This window comes from Amblyraja radiata, chromosome 2 (assembly GCF_010909765.2).
Source record: "Amblyraja radiata isolate CabotCenter1 chromosome 2, sAmbRad1.1.pri, whole genome shotgun sequence".
In the NCBI taxonomy this organism is placed as follows: Eukaryota; Metazoa; Chordata; class Chondrichthyes; order Rajiformes; family Rajidae; genus Amblyraja; species Amblyraja radiata.
Genome location: NC_045957.1, coordinates 31,472,597 through 31,485,619, shown reverse-complemented (window position 1 = coordinate 31,485,619; position 13,023 = coordinate 31,472,597).

The window sequence follows — 13,023 nt, the reverse complement described above, 5'->3', positions numbered from 1 at the left end:
CAAATGGTAGTTTGTCTTTTTTCAAGCAGTCCAAGAAAAAAGATATCTTGCTACAATTAGACTCTTGCTGAGACCACAGCTGGTGTATTATGTACAATTTGGTCTCCTTAGATGAACTAAAGTGTGAATTGCAATAGGGGAAGTGCATCAATGATTCACCAGGGAATGGAAGGTCTCTTACATAAAATAGATAGTTATGCCTAATTTTTTGAGAATTCTGAAGACTGAGAGTGACCTAACTGGTGAACTAATTTATTACAGAGTAGATCTGGGGAGAATATTTTCCTTGACTATGGAATTTAAAACTAGAGTTTTAAGCAGGTGGTTACAGTAGACTGTTGATTGAATTGAATCCTTTATTTGTCATTCAGACCTTTCGGTCTGAACGAAATGTCGTTGGCTGCAGCCATACATGTAATAATAAACAACACACAATAAACACAAATTAACTTCCACCACAGTGAGTTCACCAAGCACCTCCTCACTGTGATGGAGGCAAAAGTCTTAGGGTTACTGTCTCTTCCCTCCTCTTCTCCCTCTGCGCTGAGGCGATACCCCACCGGGCGATGGTAAGTCAGTCCCGCGGTTCAAGCTCCGCGGCCCAGGGGTGGTCGAAGCTGCCGCCCTCTAGTCCAGCGGACGCAGCTGTTGCCACGGGAGCTCCGGAAAACAGGCACCAGCCTGTGACCTGCGAGCTCCCGACGATGTCGTCCACTGGCCCGCGGCCGAGCCCCGGATTCAGGTCGCCGCCGCCAGAACGCCGCCTCAACCACCGGAGCACCGTCTCCGCCCCGCACCGGGCCGCCCACACGGGAGCGTCTCAGCCCCGCACCGGGCCGCCCACATGGGAGCGTCTTCCAGCCGGGAGCCGGGCCGCCCACACGAGAGCACCTTCTAGCCGGGAGCCGGGCCGCCCACAAGGGAGTGCCTTCCAGTCGAGAGCCGGGCCGCCCACACGGGAGCGCCTTCCAGCCGGGAGCCGGGCCGTCCACACGGGAGCGCCTTCCAGCCCTGCACCAGGCCGCCCCAACGGGAGCGCCTTCCAGCCAGGAACCGGGCCGCCCACACGGGAGTGTCTCAGCCCCGCGCCGTCCGAAGACGGCCAGCCTCGCGTTGGTAAGTCCTGGCTGGCTCTACCTCCGGAGCCTCGAGGTCGGTCGCAGGTTGGATGCCGCCAGCTCCGCCATTAGGCCTCAGCTCAGACGGGGGAAGAGAAGGGGGATACGACAAGAAAGTCGCATTCCCCCGAAGGGAGAGACAGAAAGCCCTGTTTCAGCCCCCCCCCCCCCCACACACACATAACACAACCTAATAACCAAAAGTTTAACTGAACAAGACAAAAAAAACAACACAAAAAATGTAAAAACAGACAGACTGCAGGCGAGCCGCAGCCGTTTCACAGCGCCGCCACTTCCGGCCGCCACTTCGCCGACATCTTTGATGAGGTCAAAGATGTCGGCGAAGTCTCTGGCCAGTTGATTGGCGCCCGATTTTAAAACCTGTGCAGGGACTTTGTCCAAGCCGGCTGCTTTCTGAGAGTTTACCCTTGTGAAAGCAGATTTAACTTCTGTCACCAAGATGAATGGGACAGTCTCAGCGGGAGATGGAGGAAAATGCCTAGGTGAACTTTGCAAGCATAACTGGAAAAACTAGATGGCTTTTGGAAAATTATTTGAATTAAGAAGAGTTCTGAGAATGGAGGAATGCGAATCATGTGCAGACAGAGGAGATTAGTGTAACTTGGCATCACGTTCAGCGTGGACATTGTGGGCTGAAGAACCTGCATCTGAGCTATACTGTTCCATGTTCTATCTTCTGTTAAGGATGATAACAAATGATAACCAATTTCTACTATGAGTGATGCAGAAATGTAATATTAAGTTGCGGTTTTTGGGTGATCAGATATTCAATGCTTTTAGATTCTTACAGGAGAATCGGTGAGAAAGCTCGAGTAATATATTTAATTCTGCTTGAATTCAGCAGAAGTGCTTGAGGTGTCATATTTCCTAGCTTATGGAAAGTTGGAATTTGGCTAAAAAGAAAAGTTATCCTTTAATTGCAATCACAAAGAGAAATTAATTTAACTTTAGTTTAGTTTGGTTTAGAGATACAGCGCGGAAACAGGCCCTTCAGCCCACTGAGTCTGTGCCGACCAACGATCCCCGTATACTAACACTATCCCACACAATTTATAATTTTTACAGAAGCCAATTAACCTACAAACCTGTACGTCTCTGGAGTGTGGTGGAAACCGGTGACCCTGGGGAAAACCCACGCGGTCTTGGGAAGAACGTACAAACTCCGTACAGACAGTACCCGTTATCAGGATCCAAATCGGGTCTCTGATGCTGTAAGGCAGCAACTCTACCGCTAGGCCACTGTGCTGCCCTTGAGCAGGGTCTCCTTTAACCTTTACAGGTGTGCTATTGAAAATATTCTGACGGTACATCTCAGCCTGGTCTTGGAACAGCTTTTGAATGCCTGAACCTTCAGTGTGGTGAATATAATGCAGTCCATCACAGGCTCATCACTTCCTTCCATACAATCCATTTTCACTGTGCGTTGCATAAGAAAAGCTGGAAGTATCATCAAAGGTGACTGCCACGCTGGCCATTCGTTTTTCTTCTACCTTCTGGGAGTTCAATAGCTCAGATACCCAGAATTAAGAATAGCTTCTTTCCCAACTACCCAACTCCTGTAGCAATCACCTCTTTCATTCATGGTCCTGTCATGTACTCTCACTCTTAACTCTACCTCAGTTGGATATTCATTTAGTGCAAAAAAAAGTATAATATCTTGCATTGATCTGCTGTTTGGCACTTGTCATTGTATTGTTCTATTTATCACTATTGTATGTATATTGTTTACTCTGTGATCTTCATCTGAACAAGGAATTTCATTGTATCTGGTGTAAGTGATAATAAACTAATTTGAATCCATACGGATTAATTGATCTCATCTGGACAACAGTTACCCTTGAAATTACTGGGCTAATCAGGAGAAACAAAACCAGGATTCCAGCATTTACAGTTCCTTATATCAACTAGGATTCTCTGTTGTTCACTCTAATACCAGTGATTTACTGCTCGATTCAAATCTAACACGTGTTGGGAATCAGATCAGGCTCAGTTCTAATAATGTGTCCATTCGTTGGTGTGGGCATGGTGGCTGTATGACTGATTCTTTTAACACAAAAAATCCTGTAAATCCCTAGATACAGGAAAAATGTTCCCGATGTTGGGGAGACTGGAACCAGGGGTCACAGTTTAAGAATAAGGGGTAGGCTATTTAGGACTGAGACGAGGAAAAACTTTTTCACCCAGAGAGTTGTGAATTTGTGGAATTCTCTGCCTTCAGAAGGCAGTGGAGACCAATTCACTGGATGTTTTCAAGAGAGAGTTAGATTTAGCTCTTAGGGCTAAAGAAATCAATGAATATGGGGAAAAAGCAGGAATGGGGTACTGATTTTAGATGATCAACCATGATAATATTGAATGGTGGTGCTGGCTCAAGGGGCCGAATGGCATACTCCTGCACCTATTTTCTATGTTTCTATGTTTGGGCAACGCCTGTGAAAGGTGTAGTGGGGGAGGAGAGGTGAGCGAACATTTCAAGGCAACGACCTTTCATCTGTATTGCACAAACTTTGTTTCTGCCTCCAAATGTGTTGCTTAACTTGTGAAGTATTCAACAAATCTCTGCTGAACACTTTCACGCAGTCCACCTGAACCTACCTGATCTCCCGGTTGCTAAACACTATAATTCTCCTTCCCATTCCCACACTGACCTTTCTGTCCTAGGTCTCCTCCATTGTCAGAGTGAGGCTAAATGCAAATTGGAGGAACAGCATCTCATATTTTGCTTGAGCAGCTTGCAGCCCAGTGGTATGAATATTGATTTCTCTAACTTCAAGTAACCCTGGCATTCTCCCTTTCTCTATCCCTCCCCCACCCAAGTCGCACCAGCTTCACGTTTTCACCCAACAAACAACTAACAATGGCTCATTGTTACTTTTTTATATATTTCATTAATTGTTCTGTATCTCTCTACATCATCATCTATATCTCTCGTTTCCCTTTTCCCTAACTAGTCTGAAGAAGGGTCTCGACCCGAAATGTCACCCATTCCTCTCTCCAGGGATGCAGCCTGTCCCACTGAGTTGCTCCAGCTTTTTGTGTCTATCTTCACAAACGACGCGTAGCGTTTTATGCTTTGCTTTGAACAAAGGACATATAGCCACTTACAGGCACATGTTGAAAGTTCACCCCTGCAACAGCAAATGGCTTCAGGATGGATGGAAGGGAATAGTTGGATTCAATGAAGGCAACAATTTCCCATAGAATTTCCACATAGTAATCTAACACTGTTAATTTTTAACCCAAATAAAGGTCACTTGAGGAGCCTAAAAGTCAACATGCTTGTCAGAAATATATTCCAATGTGAATGGGTCAGTGTGGTGAAGACACAAATTTCGGATGATTAGTTTAAAGATTTGGAAAAAATATTATTTGGGCTATTGAAATATTATTTTAATTAACATCAATTAACTAGAAAATTCATGGTGCAGAAGCAACATAAAAACACACAGGATCTTAAAGGTTTTTTGAATTACTGTAAGTAACTTCCTGCCATTAATTTTTGTTTGTAGTGTCAACCATGGTATGTTACTTGTCATGCTGTGGTTTGCAATTTTTTTTTTAAAGGCTTCAACTTTGATCTGTTTTAGGTGCACTCAGAAACACAGATGGCAGAGGTAACAAGCCATTGAGGTACACTGTCAGTCAAAGCAGGCTCTAAGTCAACAACAGTGCTGAGATAAATAGGAAGCCCCAACACATTTATAGGACTTGTATGTTCTTGCTGGGAAAATATAGACCTTTGCCTTTCTGCTCATGACAAAGGTGTGGAGCAATTTGTTAGTTAAAGATTTAATTCACTGAAATCAAAGGGCTGCAGTAGCAGGCTAGACTGTGGACATTGCTTGCATTTTTAGGTAAACAATCCAATCAAAAAGACACAGCAAAGATGGGTTCAGCCATACATAAAAGGTGCTTTCTTAAAACTGTCATCGAAATGGATTTCAGTACGTGCTTTTATTTCCCTAGGGCCATTGTTTATCTTATTTATAAATGCCTTTTAAAGACCTTTTTATTTAACTTTCATCTTGGCTTACAAACTCCCTAATTCGTGGTATTTTATAAACTGACCTTGCCTTGTGAGGAGATGACTGTTGTTTTTGGTGAGAAAAACAAGATTGCAAAAGAAGACATTTGAAAATGGTTGATTTTACAAGAGTTCCTTTGTGAGACAGGGCAGCAGGGATAAACAAGGTGAATGCAGGCCGGTGAGCCTTCCACCAGTGATAAGAATGTTATTGGAGAAAATCCCAAGGGATGGGACTGATGTAAATTTGGAAAGGCAGGGATGGATAGGGGATCATCAGCATAACTTGGATGTGTCACTAATTTGATTGAGTTTTTTTGAGGAGGTAACTAAGAGGATTGACGAAGGCAGGGCTTAGACATGGTCTATATATAAGTAAGGCATGGAAACAATGAGCAAGAAAGCACACCAACATCCCTACTTCCTTAGAAGGCTTAGGAAATTTGGCTACAACTCTACAACTCTCACCAACTTCTACAGATGCACCATAGAAAGCATTTTATCAGGATGCATCACAGCGTGGTTTTGGAACAGCTCCATCCGAGACCGCAAGAAATTACAGCGAATTGTGGACGCAGCCCAGACCATCACACAAACCAACCTCCCTTCTATTGGCTCCATTTATACCTCACGCTGCCTCGGCAAGGCCAGCAGCATAATCAAGAACGAGTCGCACCCTGGTCAATCCCTCTTCTCCCCTCTCCCATCAGGCAAAAAGAAAAGAAGTGTGAAAACACACACCACCAGATTCAGGGACAGTTTCTTCCCAGCTATTATCAGGCAACTGAATGATCCTACACCAACCAGAGAGCAGTGCTGAACTACTATCTACCTCATTGGCGACCCTTGTACTATCCTTGATCGGACTTTGCTGGCTTTGCCTTGCTTTAAATGTTATTCCCTTATCATGTATCTATATACTGTAAATGGCTCGATTGTAATCATGTATTATCTTTCTGCTGACTGGTTAGCATGCAACAAAAGTTTTTCACTGTACCTCGGTACAATAAACTAGATTGAATTGAATTGAACAAAGTCCTTCATGATTAGCTTTCCCAGAAGGTTAAAGGACAAGAGATCCAAGATGAGCTAGCAAATTGGATCCTAAGTGTGCCTGGTGTTAAGAAGCAGAGAATTATCCAGGAATTATTGGGTTAACATATGATGAATGTTTGATGGAACTAGGCCTGTACTTGCTGGAGTTTAAAAAGATGAGCGGTGACCTCATTGAAACTCATTGAAAAGGCCTGGATAGAGGAATGTGGAGAGGATGTTTCCATTAGTAGAAGAGTCTAGGACCAGAGAGCACAGCCTCAGAATAAAAGGACATACCTTTAGAAAGGAGAAGGAATTTCTTGAGTCAAAGGGTGGTGAATCTATGCAAATCATTGCCTCAGATAGCCGTGGAGGCCATCAATGGATATTTTTAAGGTGGTGATAGACAAATTCTTGATTAGTAAGGAGTTATGAGGAGAAAGCAAGACAATAGGGTTGAGAAGGAAAGATAGATTAGCCATGATTGAATGGCGGAGTAGATTTGATGGGTCGGTGGGCCTAATTCTGCTCCTATAACATGAACCTATGAAGCAGAAGGTGGTACTAGAAAGGTACTTTTCTTATTTAAAGTTTATGACAAGTGGTATACTGCAGAGTTTAGTGCTAGGACCCTTGTGGAGGAAAGAACTGCAGATGCTTGTTTAAACCGAAGATAGACACAAAAAGCTGGAGTAACTCAGCGGAACAGGCAGCATCTCTGGAGAGAAGGAATGGACGTTTCGGGTCTTGTCACCCATTCTTTCTCTCCAGAGATGCTGCCTGTCCCGCTGAGTTACTCTAGCTTTTTGTATCTATCTTCTGTGTTGGGACCCTTGTTGACTGTGATATTTTTAAGACGTGGGTTTGAATGTAGGTGGTATGATTAGTAAGTTTGCAGATGACACAGATTTGTTGCTTTTATGGACAGTGAGGAATGTTGCCTGAGGCTGAAGCAGGCTGTAGACAAGATGAAGAATTGGCCAGAGTGTTGGCAGATGAAATTTAGTCCCAAGCATGAGGACATGAATTTTGATAAGTCATGTAAGGACATATTCAGTAATGATAAGGCACTAAGGAATGTTGTTGAAAAGATGGAGTTGGGGTTCAAGTCCATAGTTCCGTGAAATTAGTTAAACATGTGATATGCTTACCTTCATTGAACAAGACCGCTTATTTCACTTGGGCAGCTTACAACCTAGAAGTATGAATATTGATTACTATAACTTCAAGTAACCCTTGCATCCTTCTCTCTCCGTCCCTCCTCCACCCCAGTCGTCCTACTAGTTTCACTGTCATCCTGCAGAGTTTCACCTTCCCCTCAGTTATCACCTTCCCCACAGCCAACAATTGACCATTGTGGATTCCACCTTTCCTTGATCATCATTGCTGGCTTTGATCTGTCCTTTTTGCATATCTTTCATTAATTTGCTCTATGCTCCTTTCCATATCTATTGTTCCTCTCCCCTGGCTCTCAGTCTGAAGAAACGCTACCTATTCCTGTTCTCCAGAGATACTGCCTGATCCGTTGAGTTACTCCAGCATTTTGTGTGCATCTTCGAATATAAGAGTTGGGATGCTCTAAGTTCCTACAGCTCCTCTGTGATGTTATGTTGCAATTGTATAGAACACATGTTAGACTATTCTGGGAGTATTATATGCAATTCCAATCACCACCATGTAGGAATGATGTGGTTGGCCTTCAAAAAGTGCAGAGGAGGTTCACCAGAATGTTGCCTGGATTAGAGGACTTTAGTTATGGGGAGAGATTGGATAGGGTGGGGTTTTTTTCCTGATAACAAAGGAGGCTGAGGGGTGATGTGATACAGATATTAAAACATTATTAAGAAGCATAAAGGGGTAGATAGAAAGCAGCTTTTTTTCCCATGGTAGGGGATCAAAAACAAGAGGGTTTAGATTTAAGATGTAGGTTTTGAAGGCAATTTGTGGGGAAAGGTTTTATTTTTACACAGAGAATGGTTAATATCTGGAACGTACTGCCAGAGGAGATGGTGAAATTGGATACAATCACCAGATTTAAGAGACATTTCAACAAATATTTAAATGCATCAGGCAGAGAAGGATATAGACCTAATGCAAGCAAATGGGATTAGTTTAGATGGGCAAAAAGTTTTCTGTGTTGTACAAATCTGTGACTCTATGAAGTGCAATACAAACAGACAGTAACAACAATGAAACAGAAACAGGCACAAAATCACGATTCATTGCCTTTGGTCATTTTTGCAACTTCGGGGTGATGTGAATTATCTCCCTCTTTCAACATTTAAGTTGCCATTCATTAACATTCCTTTTTATTACATTTTGCAATAACTGTGATATTAGAGGATGAAAGGATAGCGGGCCGCGCAGCACCAGAACCGTCGAGCCACCCAGCAGGCCTTCTCGCCCTCCACAGAACGGGAAAAAGAGTCTGAAGAGGGAAGACATTGAGCCTGAAGAGGGACGCTGCTGAGCCTGGCTCCTGCTTGCACCCGAGGACCATAGAACTGAAGAGGAGGGAGGAAGGAGTCAGCGACAGACGACGCACGAACAAAGGGGCGGTAAGAGGAACCAGGGTCTTACCGTCCATGCCTACAGGATCGGCTGCAAGAGATGACCCCAGTGACACGAAGGTTGAATGGTGTCCAGGCGTGGAGGGGGACGTTGGCAACGGACATTTATGACCTGTTTCAGCTGTGACTTTGAAAATGGCATCAGTCCTGGCTGCTCATGTATATAGTCTCAGTGGGATATTTCTATACACTTTGTACTTAATATGGGATTGTGTTTATGTATAGTAATAATTTACTAAACTGTATGCAAAAATATAATTTTATTTTACCTCAGTGATAATAAAGAACTGTTGAACCATTGAATTAAGACATTCATGCAAATTGACATTTCGATCTTGAGAAAAATACTCTTTCAACCCTCTCTAATGCCTCTCATCATTTTACGTACTTTTATCAGGTCTCCTGTCAGCGTCCGAAGCTCCAGAAAAAACAATCCAAGTTTGTCCAGCCTCTCCTTATAGCTGATATGCTTCATTCCAGGTAACAACCTTTTTTTGTACCCTCTCCAAAGCCTCTACAACCTTCCTGTAATGCAGAGACCAGAACTGCACACAATTCTCCAAAGGTGACCTAACCAAAGTTTTATATAATTACAATATGACTTCCCAACTTTTATATTCAATGCTACAATCAATAAATGCAAGTATATAGTTTGTTCATTTTTCCATGCTGTCTACTTGCGTTGCCACTTTCAGGGATCTAAGGCGCCTAAAGATCCCTCTGTACATCAATGCTATTAGGGTCCTGCCATTAACTAAATACTTTCCCCTCACATTTGACCTCTTAAAGTGCAACACCTCACACTTATCCGGATTAATCTGTCTACTGTTCCTCCACCAATATTTCCAATTGATCTATATACTGCAGTATCTTTTGACAACCATCCTCACTATTCATTACTCCACCGACTTTTGTGTCATCTGTATATTTACAAAACAGCTACTTGCGCTTTCATACAAATCATTCATGGATATTACAAGCAACAGAATTACCAACACTGATCCTTGTGAAACATAACTTGTCACAGACTTCCAGTCTGCCAAGTCTACCAAGTCTCTTTTGATCTTCAAGAAGGGTCTTGACCCGAAACGTCACTCACTCCTTCTCTCCATAGATGCTTCCTGTCCCGCTGAGTTACTCCAGCATTTTTTGTGTCTATCTTCGGTTTAACCCAGCATCTGCAGTTCCTTCCTACACTATTGTTCCCATATGCCTTAACTTTCTGGATTAGCTTACCATGAGAGATATCCTTGAATGCTTTACTGAAGTCTATGTAGACAACATCCATTGACCTAAAAAACACACAAAGTGCTGGATTAAATCAGGTCAGTGCTGGATTAAATACCATCAAGTCAGTATTGATCGGCATTGTTCACTGAATACCTAGATTTTCTAGATGTGCGGGATAATAGTCACGATGACGGTTTAATTCCTCGGTGTTGCAGAGAGAAGTATTGCAGAGGGAAGACATACTTTGGTGTACTTCAGATATGAAAATTGTTGTTACTGCATTTCAATTTGTCATATGTCCATTTGAAACTATATATTCAAGAAATAAATGGTTTGTGGGCACTCATTTCTAGGCATAAAAAAGTCATAAATTACTATAAGATATTTGTGAAGTCATGTGGAGTATTGTGTGGTTTAGGGTGCCCTATTGTGGGAAGGATAATAAAACCATATTCACAATGCAGATTGCAGGAGACTTTTCCCCATTTCAGAGGTAAATTAAACTGGCAGACATAGGTTTAGGGTAACGCTGAAGAGATTCAGAAGGGATATGAAGTGCACCTTCTCCACCCAGCGACTAGGAAGTACCAGGAATGCACTGGTTAAGAGCAGTCAAAGCTTGGTTGCAGAAGGTATTTAAGAAGCGTTTAGAAAGATGAACATTAATGTTTTAGGCATCAAGGACCATGGACAAACTACAGGGCAATGCAGTGGACGAGTTGGGTCGAATGGCCTGTTTCCATACTGTACGACGCTATGATACAGAAACTGCCTCATATTTTCCAGCGTTTCATCATTCAGCTTTATTATCAGAGCTGATGTTGTTTCATTGAGACAGCTTTGTCAAAAGCCTGTATTTTGTGAGCGCCAAGTATAAAGATCTTAGTTGATACAGTGCATTCAGAAAGTATTCAGACCCCTTCACTTTTTCCACATTTTGTTACATTATAGCCTTATTCTAAAATAGATTAAATTCTTTCTTTTTCTTATCATCAATCTACACACAATACCCCATGATAAAAAAGCAAAACAGTTTCGACATTTTTGCAAAGTAATTAAAAAGAAATAACTGAAATATCACATTTACATGTATTCAGACCTATTACTCAGTACTTTTGGCAGTGATTACAGCCTCAAGTCTTCTTGGGTATAATACTACAAGCTTGGCACACCTGTATTTGGGTAATTCCTCCCGTTCTTCTCTGCAGATTCTCTCAAGCTCTGTCAGGTGGGATGGGGAGCGTCGATGCACAGCTATTTTCAGGTCCCTCCAGAGATGTTCAATCGTGCTCTGGCTGGGCCACTTAAGGACATTCACAGACTTGTCACGAAGCCACACCTGCGTTGTCTTGGCTGCGTACTTAGGGTCGTTGTCCTGTTGGAAGGTGAACCTCTGCCCCAGTCTGAGGTCCAGAACGCTCTGGAGCAGGTTTTCATCAAGGATCTCTCTGTACTTTGCTCCGTTCATCTTTCCCTCGATCCTGACTGGTCTCCCAGTTCCTGCCGCTGAAAAACCTCCCCACAGCATGATGCTGCCACCACCATGCTTCACCATAGGTATGGTATTGGCCCGGTGATGAGCGGTGCCTGGTTTCCTCCAGACATGACGTTTGGCATTCAGGCGAAAGAGTTCAATCTTGGTTTCATCAGACCAGAGAATCTTGTTTCTCATGGTCTGAGAGTCCTTTAGGTGCCTTTTGGCAAACTCCGTGGGCTGTCATGTACCTTTTACTGAGGAGTGGCTTCCGTCTGGCCACTCTATCATAAAGGCCTGAGTGTTGGAGTGCTGCAAATATAGTTGTCCTTCTGGTAGGTTCTCCCATCTCCACATAGGAACTCTGGATCTCTGTCAGAGTGACCATTGGGTTCTTGGTCACCTCCCTGACCAAGGCCCTTCTCCCCCGATTGCTCAGGTTGGCCGGGTGGCCATCTCTTTGAAGAGTCCTGGTGGTTCCAAAGTTCTTCTATTTACAAATGACAGAGGCCACTGTGCTCTTCGGGACCTGCAATGCTGCAGAAATTGTTTTATACCCGTCCCCAGTTCTGTATCTCGACTCAATCCTGTCTCGGGGATCTACAGTCAATTCCTTCGTCTTCATGGCTTGGTTTTTGCTCTGACATGCACTGTCAACTGTGGGACATTATATAGACATGTGTGTGCCTTTCCAAATCATGTCCAATCAATTTAATTTACCACTGGTGGACTCCAATCAAGTTGTAGAAACATCTCAAGGATAATCAATGGAAACAGAATGAATCTAATGGTCTGAATACTTATGTAAATGTGATATTTCAGTTATTTCTTTTTAATTACTTTGTAAAAATTTCTAAACCTGTTTTTGCCTTTTTTTATTATGGGGTATTGTGTGTTGATTGATGATAAATAATTAATTTAATCCATTTTAGAATAAGGCTGTTACGTAACAAAATGTGGAAAACGTGAATACTTTCTGAATGCACTATATGTTTCAGTGAATAAGACTTGGAACTCAGCTATCAAAGGTGCATTCGGAAGTCATCTGCATAGAGTAACTCTGCGTCAGAGGTTCCGTGACCTTGGTTCTGGAGGGGAGGTGATGTAAGTTGAACAGTTTCCCTTTGATCCTATTGATTAGTACCATTGCACATGGAATTTTATTGGTAGTATTGTGACCAGAAAGATTGAGAAAAGGAATGGGATGATGACCCAGCCTTGTTTGACTCATTGTACTGGAATTAGGGTCATAGATTCATAGAGTGATACAGTGTGGAAACAGACCCTTCGGCTCAGCTTGCCCACACTGGACAACATGTCTCAGCTACACTATTCCCAACCTGCTTGCGTTTGGTCCACATCCCTCCAAACCTGTCCTATTTCCCTCAAACCTGTATATCTGTTTCTTAAATGTTGGAATAGTCCCCGCCTCAACTACCTCATCTGGCAGCTTGTTCCATATACCCACCACCTTTTGTGTGAAAAAGTTACCCCTCAGATTCCCATTAAATTTTTTCCCCTTTACCTTGAACCTATGTCCTCTGGTCCTCG